Consider the following 13,578-nt stretch of genomic DNA (forward strand, 5'->3'; position numbering starts at 1 on the left):
AGAAATACTAGTACTTCTCCTACCTCAGAACAGTGTTATGAGGTTAAATACATTAAAGATTGTGAAGTGTTCAACCACTATAGTGATGGAGCTATGTAAGTATCTAGAGTAGTAGAACTGTACCCTTTACAAAAAGAAACCCACCTCTCAATGACCTTCCTATTGCTTACATAATGTCAGGTAAGAGAAAATTAATAGCAAACATTTCAGTTCTATTCCTTTCAGCATATTAGCATATCAGTCATCTGTGTGGTTTGGTAACAAAAACATTCAGAATCTTTATTTTTTTTAAATTCTTTTATATCCATTTGTATGTAGATATATAAGAATGCATATATTATAAACTAGCACAAGACAGCAGAGTCTAGATCTTAAGCCGTTCATTTTGCCCTGAATAAAGCAATGTTTCAGCTGTAATTTTAGGAGTAAAACTACCACTTAGAAAGCAGTAAAAGAACAAATTTACTTTTGAAGAATCCAGTGTAAATTTCATGTAAGTGAGAGCAGTTTTCATCTTATTTGGCAAATTCCTTGTACTGGAAAATATGAACCAAACTAAAAGGAGCACTATTTAGATTTTCCCCAAATAAAAAGAGTGCACTTTGTTAGGAAGAAAAGTTTTAAAAATAGGCTACTTATTGGCATAAGGACTTGAAGATTTACTGAAAATTCCAAGCCCAAATCTTTGTTCTCTTATTAGTTTCATAGTTGGAAAAAAAATCCCTCTTCCCACCTGAACAATGGTGCTGAGACTTCTGAACTCTGCAACTTTTACAGGTAAGGGAAATGAAATGATCAAATAATCTTCAGAACCATCATCTTCTCAATTTTGCAGTGTTTCTGCAATTCTCCTCGCCGTATGTCAAATCAGGCTGAAGGAGGAAAAAGCACAGTCTGTAATCTTAGTAACAATAATTGAATTAAACACCTCATATTTTGACTAGCTTTCAGAATTTCCAAAATGTTATACTTTGAAGACTCTAGTAAGTCCTAAGGGAAAACTTGAAAGTATTTTCAATATTGGTGCTTCAGTTTCAAGTACAAAACAACAAGAACAACAAAACCCAAACAGGACTTTACAAAACGTCGTGGCAACTAAATAGTAATGGTACATCATTAACAGATGCCTGGACACTGGCAAGCAATACATTTACATATGTCATATTTACTTCTACTCTCTGTAAATGTTTTCTCAAGGTAAATGCTCTAGCCTATTTTTTTTTTACATGTTTGGGTAATTTTATCAATAATATTTATACTGAAATGATTGTATAAAATCTTTTTCTTCAGGGCAAAAATTGGTCAACTAGAAGGGTGAGGAAGTAAAGTATGTCCAAGTAAATAGCTTCTATCATCAACTTAGTCCATTTTTTTTATATTAAAACCATAAATGGAAAAAAATCAAAACCCCTGTAAACTGATACCAAGAAGCAGCTTTGTTATCTGCCAATGCACTTATTTTGCTGAGTTAAATTCCACATTATTGTTCATGTCAGGGTTAATTTGACATCACTGTTCCAAATATTTTGCTTGAAAATGTGTGTTTAATTAGCCGGACCAATGCAGCAGCATCTGTGCAATATGCTGGTAGGCAGAAACCCAAGGCAAGTTGGACTTTTGAGTATTCCAGGCCTTGTGCCAGAAAAGCTTGGTGTGTCAGGCAGAAGACAGGGTCACTGTCCTGGTTGGGGTGGAAGCACTGACCTCATTGCTCAGATGACACCTTTTAGTGGATGATTCATAGAGAGAAAATTCAAAAGCAGCTGCAGATGGTAGCTGCTGTACAGAGCAGTGTGAAACTGCCAGTTTTCTCTATGAAGGTAGTCACATGCAAAAATATATTTGTGAGAATCCATAAATTTGTCCCTGGATAACATTTTGCCATTTCTGCCAGTGAACAGATTTCTGCTGAGAACGCTAAGATTTATTTTCCCTAGGCAAAAATCATGATTTTTCCCTAGTTTTTCCAGCATAGAATATATATATTTTTTTCATAGAACCATAATGCTGGACTGACTGACTTCCCAGATGAGATATGCTGCTATAGCTGCTGAGGCTGATACAGAAAGGGGACACAATATGGGGCCACAAAATATAAAATGTATAACCTTTGTTACTGGTAGAAATTATGAATATATTCAACTTTTTCATCTGTTGTATGTCCTTATAAGCAGACACAAAGCAGATCGGCTGCTGTTCATGTTTGGCTTTTAGTGAAATGTGAAAAGGAAGACAAAACTATAGTCTAATTTTTTTTTAAAGTGCATTCTTCTTTTCTTTCTTAAAGTGGAAATATCCCAAGGGTCTCAGTTCTGCAATGAGTTATGCAATGCCTTATTGTTTTGCAGCAAGTGGAAATGACAACAAAAATAATTTATGGGGGAAAAAAACAATGTAACACACACATGAAATTCGCTATGAGTTACTTGCATTTTTATTCCCAAATAATTGCATTTTTTAATTCTCTTATCTAATTTGCAATTTATTCATGGACTCTTCAGAACCCTAAGTGAGTTTTTTTTATCTGACATGTCTAATGAAGATGCTATAACTTTTACCACTTACTTGCCTGATTCTGCAATCCTTACAATACATTGTGGCACTTAACAGGTTAGTAACCCCTTTTATTTCAGCAAGGCCATTCATCTGATTCAATACAAATAAGGGTTGTTGTATCAAGCTTCATGCTAGATTATTTTAAGTGTAGTACAAATGGGAATCTGACACACATTCTTCTCTGGTTCATTTTGCAAGAATCTGAGATCATAAGAGCGACTGAAGTAACAACAAAATATTGCATTATTACATGATGATTAGCAAGCTTCTACTTATTTACAAGTACATTGAACATCACCAGCTTGATTTTTCCATTTCCCTTGTTCTCTTTGATGCATGCCTTTAAAAGTGTGCTACTTAACATAATAACTATGATTTTAGGGCTTGGTATAGTTTAAAACCTACATGATTTACAATAGTTTTTCTGTTGGCAAGCTTTCATAAAGGTTTAGTACAGCACTTGTACTGTACAAGAAATCTGCAAATAATACAAGGAAATTTCACTCTTTGCCCTTAGCAAACTTGTTATTATGTTGCTCAGAGAGGCTTATGGTGACAACGACCACTGTGTGGCAGGTGTTCCATGATGTTGGATAATAAAATCCCTATGGGGAAGCTGTGTATTCTCTTAATGTCAACACCTTTCTGGCAGCTCCAGCTTTTGCATGATAAATGTTGCAATTAGAGCTATTGAGTTCTGCATAAAATAACCTGCCTGATTCCTAGCTCAAATTAACCCTAAGTGTGTTTGTGACATAATGGAATAAATCTGAAATGTTACTCTCAAAAAGAATTACATCGTTTCAAACCTGACATACTTCATAGCTCCAGAATGAAAAGAGAAAGAAACCAAAGAAATTTTCCAAAAGAAACCTGTCACTTTGAAGGATGCCTTGAGTATTGCTGAAGCTGGTGAGATGATCACTCCAGCTGTCATTGTATTCAATTTAAATCATAAATTATTGGATTAATGTTGCTTTCTTGTTTGTCCAAAAGGTTATGTTTTGGCATTAACCCATTTTGCTGAAGACTAAAAGGATATAATATGTTTATTTTCATAACTATATTGTCTCTGGGGAGCAGTCTTTTTGACCTCTTGCCTTGCTTCTTCCTTTAAAAGCTGCTGCTCACCTTGTATGTGAAATATATAACTTTACCTGGAAGTAACTCAAAATACAACTTGATAAAATAGCTACATTTTACTGGAGGATCGAGCTGGTGCAGACAGAGCCAGAACTGAGAGAGTGCAAAATATCTTAAAGTCAGATTTGCAGTACCACTTCTGTCTTGTGCTAAGTGCTCATGGTATTGGCCAATATCTCTATTATAGGTCACTGGTTCAAATCTAGCTAAGTTCAGCAGTGATTTAAGCCATTAGTATCTGAAGGGTGCTTAGCCTCTGCCAGTCCACTTTGTAGTAGGAAAGAGCAAAAACCACCCCTACATGTGACCGAGGATTGAAAACATAGAGCTGATCTACCTTCTCAGCTATGGTGGCGGTCACCTCAGACCTTGGTTGTGGCACATTGAAGGGAAGAGTAGGAAAGCTTACCGTGCTATTGCCAGTGCCATGCCAATTATATGGATAAACAGAATTAGTCTTCAGAGTTGACCATCTGGCAACTTAAATGAGAGTAGAGAGAATATAAAGTTTTCACACCAGATTTTACCTTTGTTGTTTAAATATCTGGCTTCACTTGAATGTCTATTACACTAAGACGACCTAAGATAGAATTTTAATGCCTGTTATGATTACCATTACAAACTCACAAAATACTAAAAATCCAATAGTGCCCAACAATCCTACTGATATACAGCAAAATTAGAACAAAGGAATCAAAGAACGCAGCCAACCACCAAACCGTGTCAGAAAATGATAAGCACTTTCTAGTTGATTATATGCCTGTCATGTCAATTAACCCAGTATCCCAGTAATAAGTTACTCATGTGGATCCAGTTGCATCATCAATAGCACACCGCCTTTTTTATTGCCAAAAATGTTCTTGGGAGGTTGTATTGAAAAGCATTTTAATTCCCCAGGAGGAATCCACATCCAGAAACTTTCATATCAAAAGATTCCCAAGATGTTGCAGATTATTATTGTCTGTTCCCAATGGTAGGATTACTTCAGCGTGTGTGTGTGTGTGTGTATTTCAAAAGTGATCTAGAAAGTCAGTTTTTATGGCTTTTAGTTGCTGTTTTTTTCCTAAAAATTAAAAAAAGTGAGCGAGAGAGAGAAAAACAACTGTTATTTTGGTTTCAACACTCAGACTTTGAACAACTTTGCACAATCTAGCTAAAAAAAGATTTGTACACATTAGTGCCCATACAGGTCTATTTCTTTTCTGAGAAATTCGTTCTTTGTCATTTTAGCAGACCTCTTTATCTGCATATTGATATAAAATAGAAGTTTTTATAGTGTGATTCAGGAAACAAAGACATCTCTTTTCCTCAGCCATGGAGCTTAGACACTTATTTGTCTTGCTACCCCCAACTATAAGGGAAAAGTGAAGGCATGGAGCTTAATTTTTCTTCTACTTTCATTGGTGCAAAAGAGGAGAAACTCCATTAATGTAAATGGAGTTAGATTAGTGTAAAACTGAGCTGAGAGGACTTTCAAGCCAATTGTCTCATTATTATACAGATGGTCATAGCTACAGGATGAACTACACCAGGGATCAGCAAACTTTGGCACCGGCACATCAGGGAAATCTGCTGGAGGGCCAGGCCGGTTTGTTTACCTGAAGCATCCACAGGTTTGGCTGATTGCAGCTCTCACTGGCTGCGGTTCACAGACCAAGAGATGTGCTGGCTACTGTTCCTGCAGCCCCCATTGGCCTGGAACAGCAAACCACGACCAGTGGGAGCTGCGATTGGCTGAACCTGAGGATGCTGCAGGTAAACAAGCCGTCCCGTCCCACCATCAGATTTCCCTGATGGGCCACGTGCCAAAGGTTGCTGATCTCTGAACTATACCCTAGACTTCTTTTAGTCCCCTTCAGGTGCATCCCTTAGGCCTGGCTTCCTGTATCTCACTTTGGGTGGAATCACATAGTCCAACCACTCTTAGGGTAGCTCTATGCTTACCTGCCGGGTCGACGCGTAGCATTCAACTTCTCGGAGTTCGAACTATCGCGTCTAATCTAGACGTGATAGTTCGAACTCCGAAGGCGCTCCCGTTGACTCCGGAACTCCACCACCGCGAACGGCGGTGGCGGAGTCGACGGGGGAGCCGCGGACTTCGATCCCGCGGCGTCTGGACAGGTAAGAAGTTCGAACTAAGGTAATTCGACTTCAGCTACGCTATTCGCGTAGCTGAAGTTGCATACCTTAGTTCGACCCCCCACCCTAGTGTAGACCAGGCCTTAGACTGCATCTCTGGGCTCCAGCTTAGTCATGTTAACAACACAAGCCTGACTTGTTTCCAGCATCTGTGTGAGTTTCCTTCAGGACTCCGTGACAGTATATGTTTGCAGTAACACAGAAAAAGTGTCTTCAAAACAAAGCATTATTTTGTTCATTCCTTAAAGGTACAAAGCATTTAGGAAAATGGGTTAACACAACGAAAGACCTGCACACTTGGGTATTACTTAAACCTATGTAAGTTCCTCTCAGTGCAACTAACTCCATCTCTGACAGGGAGAAACAAACTGCCTTTGCTGAAGTTTCTACCTCTCTCACTCTATATGCCTTTGCCAGCCACTCAGCTTTTCACTAACATTCTGGACAGTCTCTGCCCACTCACTCTAACCTCACCTTTTTCTAGGCCCTGGGGATGCACTAATGTTTTAGCATTGCCTTTGATCTCTCTCTTCTTGGCCTTGGAAAAATAGCTATGTCATCAGGGTTTGGAACTGGGGACTCGTCTCTTCATGGCTAAAAACCTGAGTATTGTGTTTGAACGTTTGGGATGTTGCTGATCTAGAATCATAGAACCATAGTGAAGGGACTGCAAGGATCATCTAGTCTAGCCTCCTGCCAAGATGCGGTATGTGTTGTGTCTAAACTATCCAAAACAGATATCTAGCTAGCCTCTTTCTGAAGACCTCCAGAGAAGGAGATTCCATCTTGGCTGTTGCACAGTCAAGCACTTAAAGGTTAGTAAATGTCATGTATGTACATTTTATCATAGAGTCTGCATTTACATGATCAAACTTTTCCCATGAACCCTTGCCCCATTCAGTGCATAGGAGGGACTTTTGTGAAGTGAAGGAGACTGTTGTCCATAGGACCCCTTCTCATCTTTTGGAGAAGTCAGAAGACGTGTAGTGAATGAGGCATGGAAGAGAAGGCTGTTAAATATGCCACTCTCAAGAAGTGGATTTTTTTCTTGCTGCACCTAAGTGATACTGGGCAAATCACTTAAACCAAAGTATTCTCATACAGGGACACTAAGTGTGTGCTTCTGATTTTCTGGGTACCCAACTTGAGACACCTGGATACTGATTTGCAGAAATGTTGAGTGCTCACAACTGCAGCTGAAGTCTCTGGGATCTATGCTTAGAACATATAAAGTTCTCTAAAAAGTCAAAGGACTCAGAAAAATCAGACCTCAGGCATCTCACAATGAGTAACCAACATAATGGACATCTGACAATTTTTGGCCTTATATGGTGCCTTAGCTTCCCACCTGTAAAACAGTAATAATAATATCACCACCTCACAAAGATATTGCAAATGTGAATTCATTAATGTTTGTGAAGTACTCAGCACAGTGATGAGTGTCATAGAAAAGTCGATTAGAAAACTGATACTTCCATAATAATACTTCAGTGTTTAAATGATATTCAGTAAATAAAACATGGGACAACGTTAGTAATAATAAAAAAGAATATATAACAGATACCCATTCAGGAAGAATCATCCATCCTGGGCAGTGAATGAGGCAGGAAAAAAATTAGTATGTGATCATATAATAAAAAATTGTATCATAATTAAAGCTGGCTAGAAAATGAAATGTCTGTCCCATGGGAAAAATCTGAGTGTTTGAGATTTTATTTCATTGTGAATCAGAATGAAATGTTGACCCTCAGACTTTCCAGAGCAAGGGAGTATTCCAATTTGGGAATACTGGTCCTATGGCCACCTATGGCAGTTCTCTCTGTCTCCCAGCATTGTTCCTTCCTCCTGCATAGTGCATATTTGATGCAACAGTGTTTTCTAATGGAAAACAGTTCTGTCGGAAAAATTTCAACTAGCTCTAGTCAGAACACATATGCACAAGAGGTCCAATTAAGGTTGAATGGGATCTTGTAAACCACCTCTACTCAACCCACAATGAGATAATAAGTTTTGTTGATAAATGTAGTAGAGCTGGTGTAATACACTTAGACTTCTGTAGGCTTTTCACTTGGTACCACACAACATTTTGGTAAAGAAACTAGAATGACAAAAAAATCAATATGGCATATATTAAACGGATTAAAAATTGTCTAACTGACAGGTCTCAAAATGTAATTGTAAACAAGAAATCATAATCAATCAGGTGTGTTCTTGTGGGTTTCACAGCTATTTGCTAGACAGCAGGGGAGTGTGTTCTAGCAGTTGCAAAGCCTTCTTCCCCTATCCTTCCAGTCTGTCTTTGTGCCCCTCTGCTTCTCTCCTATCCATTCTGCCAGTTCTTGTCTCTGTGCCCCTTAGTTCCTGTTCGTGTGCCTCTCTGCTTCTATCCACTGTGCCAGCTCCTGTCCCTGCTGTCCTCTGTTCCTATAGTCCCCACACCCCTAGCTCTTGTTGGTCTCAGTCTACTTCTCTCCCCACTTTGCTCCTCACCCTTTTTCATTCAATTAAAGCTGCAATCTTCTCCTCCTCCTCCTCCTCCTCGCAGCCTAGTTTCTAGCGAGGGGGAAAGGGTGAGGCACTGAGCACATAAGAACGGCCATACTGGGTCAGACCAAAGGTCCATCCAGCCCAGTATCCTGTCTATTGACAGTGGCCAATGCCAGGTGCCCCAGAGGCAGTGAACCTAACAGGTAATGATCAAGTGATCTCTCTCCTGCTATCCATCTCCACCCTCTGACAAACAAACAGAGGCTAGGGACACCGTTCCTTACTCATCCTGGCTAATAGCCATTAATGGACTTAACCTCCATGAATTTATCCAGTTCTCTTTTAAACGCTGTTATAGTCCTAGCCTTCACAACCTCCTCAGGTAAGGAGTTCCACAAGTTGACTGTGTGCTGCGTGAAGAAGAACTTCCTTTTATTTGTTTTAAACCTGCTGCCTATTAATTTCATTTGGTGACCCCTAGTTCTTGTATTATGGGAATAAGTAAATAACTTTTCCTTATCTACTTTCTCCACATCACTTATAATTTTATATACCTCTATCATATCCCCCCTTAACTCTTTTCCAAGATGAAAAGTCCTAGCCTCTTTAATCTCTCCTCCTGTGGGACCCTCTCCAAATCCCTAATCATTTTAGTTGCCCTTCTTTGAACCTTTTCTAGTGTCAGTATATCTTTTTTGTGATGAGGCGACCACATCTATACGCAGTATTTAAGATGTGGGCGTACCATCGATTTATATAAGGACAATAATATATTCTCCGTCTTATTCTCTATCCCCTTTTTAATGATTCCTAACATCCTGTTTGCTTTTTTGACCACCTCTGCACACTGCATGGACATCTTCAGAGAACTATCCATGATGACTCCAAGATCTTTTTCCTGATTTGTTTTAGCTAAATTAGTCCCCATCATATTGTATGTATATTTGGGATTATTTTTTCCAATGTGCATTCCTTTACATTTATCCACATTAAATTTAATTTGCCATTTTGTTGCCCAATCACTTCGTTTTGTGAGATCTTTTTGAAGTTCTTCACAGTCTGCTTGGGTCTTAACTATCTTGAGCAGTTTAATATCATCTGCAAACTTTGCCACCTCACTTTTTACCCCTTTCTCCAGATCATTTATGAATAAATTGAATAGGATTGGTCCTAGGACTGACCTTGGGGAACACCACTAGTTACGCCTCTCCATTCTGAGAATTTACCATTAATTCCTACCCTTTGTTCCCTGTCTTTTAACCAGTTCTCAATCCATGAAAGGACCCTGCCTTTTATCCCATGACAGCTTAATTTACGTAAGAGCCTTTGGTGAGGGACCTTGTCAACGGCTTTCTGGAAATCTAAGTACACTATGTCCACTGAATCCCCCTTGTCCACATGTTTATTGACCCCTTAAAAGAACTCTAATAGATTAGTAAGACAGCTTCCCTTTAGAGAAAGCACAGTCTGGGAAGGAGATGAATGTGTGATGTACAGTGTTTCCTGCTTTCAGTTGGAAGCAGAAGGAAGCTCCTCCTGACCATGCAGATTCTCCCACTGTCAGTGACAGTGAATTGTGTGAGCATTAGTATGTTCAGAGGGATCCCACAACTTGACATTTCCTTGTTTTATTAGGATTTCCACTGGGCAGGATATCACACGTAGCAAGCCTTATTCCCTTTTAAACAAAGATTTTGTTTATATACATAAACAGAAATTGGTCCAGTAAAAGGTATTAACTTACCCATCTTGTCTCTCTAATATCCTGGGACCAACACAGCTGCAACTACACTGCGTGAAAGAACAATGACATTTAAGACCCCAATCTTGCAAATACTTACAAAGGTGCTTAACTTTACAGACATGAATAGTCCTAGTGATTAATATGAAATCAATGAAGACAAGTGCAAAGTACTTCATTTAGAAAGGAAAAAAATCAAAGGCACAACTTCAAAATGGCAAATATTTATCTAGGTGATAGTACTGTTGAAAAGGATCTGAATATGAGTTGTCAATTTGAGGTAGTGGCAAAAAAAGGCTAATATGATTCTGGGATGTGTTAACAACAGTGTTGTATATAACACACAGGAGATAACTGCCCCACTCTACTCAGCACTTATGTGGCTCCAGCTGAAGTTTTGCATCCAGTTCTGGGCACCACAATTTTGGAAAGATGTGGACACATTGGAAAGAGTCCAGAGGATAGCAACAAAAATTATAAAAAGTTTAGAAAATCTGACCTATGAGGAAAGATTTAAAAAAAACAAACCCTGGGTATATTTACTCTTGAGAAGACCAAGGTGGGACCTGATAACAGTCTTCCAATATGTTAAGGGCTGTTATAAAGAGGACAGAGATCAATTGTTTTCTATGTCCATTGAAGGTGGGTCAAGATGTCATGGGCTTATTCTAAAGCAAAGGATATTTAGGTTAGATATTAGTAAAAAAATTCTAACTATAATGGGTAGTTAAGCTTTGAAATAGGGATTCCAAGGGACATTCCAAGGGATGTCATGGAGTCCTCATAATTAGAAGCCTCTAAAAACAAGTTGACAAACACCTGTCAGGGATGTTCTAGGGTTACTTTGTCCTTCCTCAGCACAGGGGACTGGATTTGATGACTTCTTAAGGTCCCAGCTCTACATTTCTATGATTCTATTGACCAAAACGTTAAGCACGTACATGTTTGCTGGATTAGGATCTGAATGACTTCTGTACCTCACTGAGATGTAGTGTGGTCTAGTGGACTGAATGCAAGTCTGGTTCCCAAGATCTCCTATGGTCTAGTCCTCACTGCCACTGTCTCACTATATGAGACTGGGCATATCATTTAACTTTTCAATACCTCAATTTACCTATGTAAAATAGGGATAATACTTACTCAACTGAAAGAGGAGTTGTGAAGCCTAATTCCTTAATGTTTGTGATGTTCTTATACATCTTTTGAGGGAAGGTGCTGGTAAGTGCTAAGAACAGTATTATTGATTATTTCTCTTATGATCATATATGATGAAGAACCAAATCATTTATTTATCATGAAGTACCAGATGTCTGAGTGTGGATGTTCCAATGTTGGTTCTCAGCTTGCCACAGAAAAGTTTAGATTCATTTACAAATAAAAGTAAGCAAATCTGTTTATTCATGTCTGAATATTGGTGACATCATAGCATAAATTCATCTACAATTTACAAATATTGTTACCAAAAGAATTAAAAATTACTACTCAGAAGGTTGTTTTCACAGAGGCAGGTCTGTAGGTGGAGACATTAGACCATATTTCAATCACAAAAAAATTCTGTATAAGCTATTGTTTTCTTATGATCCTAGCAAAAGATTCATCATTTGGAGATGACATCTTATTTTTGAAACCTTAATTATTTTTGTTGGACAGGAGTCTCCTTTACAAGATTTACTTGATGCTACCACCACCACCACTGAATATTAATGAATATTAGTGTCAATCACTGTTACATATGTGGAGCTGATATCCATATGATTACGTACAGAAAGGCACATGCTAAATATTTACATCATCCACATTTAGACCACCACACCTGCTCTCTATTAGCCTACTAATCCACCTCCCCAGGACTTAATCTAACCTTCCAAACCCTAAGCATCTGGAAACAGCCACCATTTTTTTTTAAGATCAATCTGCTATTGGTTTCTTCTGCTCCCCTTATAACAATGTGCTAAATTCTTCAGCTGACCCATCTTGTTAGCAGGCATTGGAACCCTTCAGGGAGATGCGAATTTAACTATTCTCACTCAGTACAGCTGGTGTATAGTGGCTAGTTAAATATAAAGGAGATGGGAATGGCTTTTCAACAAATGGACCAAGGGCTAGTGCTGGCAGCAAGGTGGTGGTGGGAAACTAGGCAGAAGCATACATTGAAGCAAAACTTGGGCTAGAGGTTTTTTTTGTTTTAAGCTGCTTGTTAAAAAAAGCCAACCTCTTGGAAGTGTTTCTTAATGCAGGGTGAGAATGTCACATACTATCACCTTCCAAATATAGAATTTTCCCTGAAAAAATTAAGTACTATGCCAACAATAGCTTTTCTATACTTCACAAATGTAAAAGCCAGGATATATTGTACATCCCTGTAGGGATAAAAATGGAAGTTTTTTCAGTAGGAACTAACATTCATTTCTAATTCTGAAAAGGCCTAAGACTTTTATATCTTGACATTTCTAGTCATAGAATAGCTGTTTCAGGTAATTTGTACTGATTTTGATGCCTCTGTCTCTCAGATTGGCACATTCAGCACCAGTGGAAGACTTTGTCATTTAATATGAATGCTGGAGAACAATGCAACGTTATTCCCTGGAATATGTATTAGATAATAACTAGGGACACTGTATCAAAATCTAAAGGAAACCTTGTTTACTATAAGGCATACAGTACCTAGTACAATTTGTTTTAAAATGACATTGAATTGCATTGCAAATAGAAAATGCAGATGTACCACCCGTGTTAAGACAAAACAATTGTGTATTCATTAAGCTAGTTAAAAATATACCAACTATACCACAACATCTCATAGAGAGAGCACAGACTGTATACAAGGCAAAGTCTTAGATGTCTTCCAAGCCCTGGGATACCTGGAAAGGGAATACCATTTTAAGTTAGACAAATAATTAACTCAGGTGTTCCATACATAAGAAAAATTCTATTTACTCTTTCAGATGAGTTTAAAAATTTAACTTGATAATAAGAAAAACGGGAATTGGTAAAAAGGTAGGACAATCTATAGGTGAAGATTTGTTTATGGTTGTAATTGAAAAGTCAGATAAGAAATGGCAATGGATTCATATATATGATTTAAATTAAACTATATATTGTAAACGCTTCCACTTTGCAGTCAAAACAGATAAGACATGACATACAAGGGATTCTTATTACTGACAACAGACCCCATTTCTCAAATGCAGAATTTCAGGGATTTGTAAGTTCCATCCAGTTTAAGTCCAAAATATCTTCACCAAAATATCCAGAAGGTAGATATGGGAATATTTTCACCTCTTCACCAAAATATCCAGAAGGTAGATATGGGAATATTTTTCATGAAAAAAATGCAAAAAAGTGCCCTTTTCTTATAAGCAAAATCCAAAATTTCAACAAGAAAATGACAGAACCCCCCACCCCAGCTGAAAACTTGAAATTCAGAAAATTTCTAGCTGAGAGCAACATGATGAGGGGCAAAGGTATTCAGATACTGAAATATCCCTCAAAGAACGCTAAACAGGACAATA

Source organism: Mauremys mutica, chromosome 5, assembly GCF_020497125.1.
Source record: "Mauremys mutica isolate MM-2020 ecotype Southern chromosome 5, ASM2049712v1, whole genome shotgun sequence".
NCBI classification, from domain to species: domain Eukaryota; kingdom Metazoa; phylum Chordata; order Testudines; family Geoemydidae; genus Mauremys; species Mauremys mutica.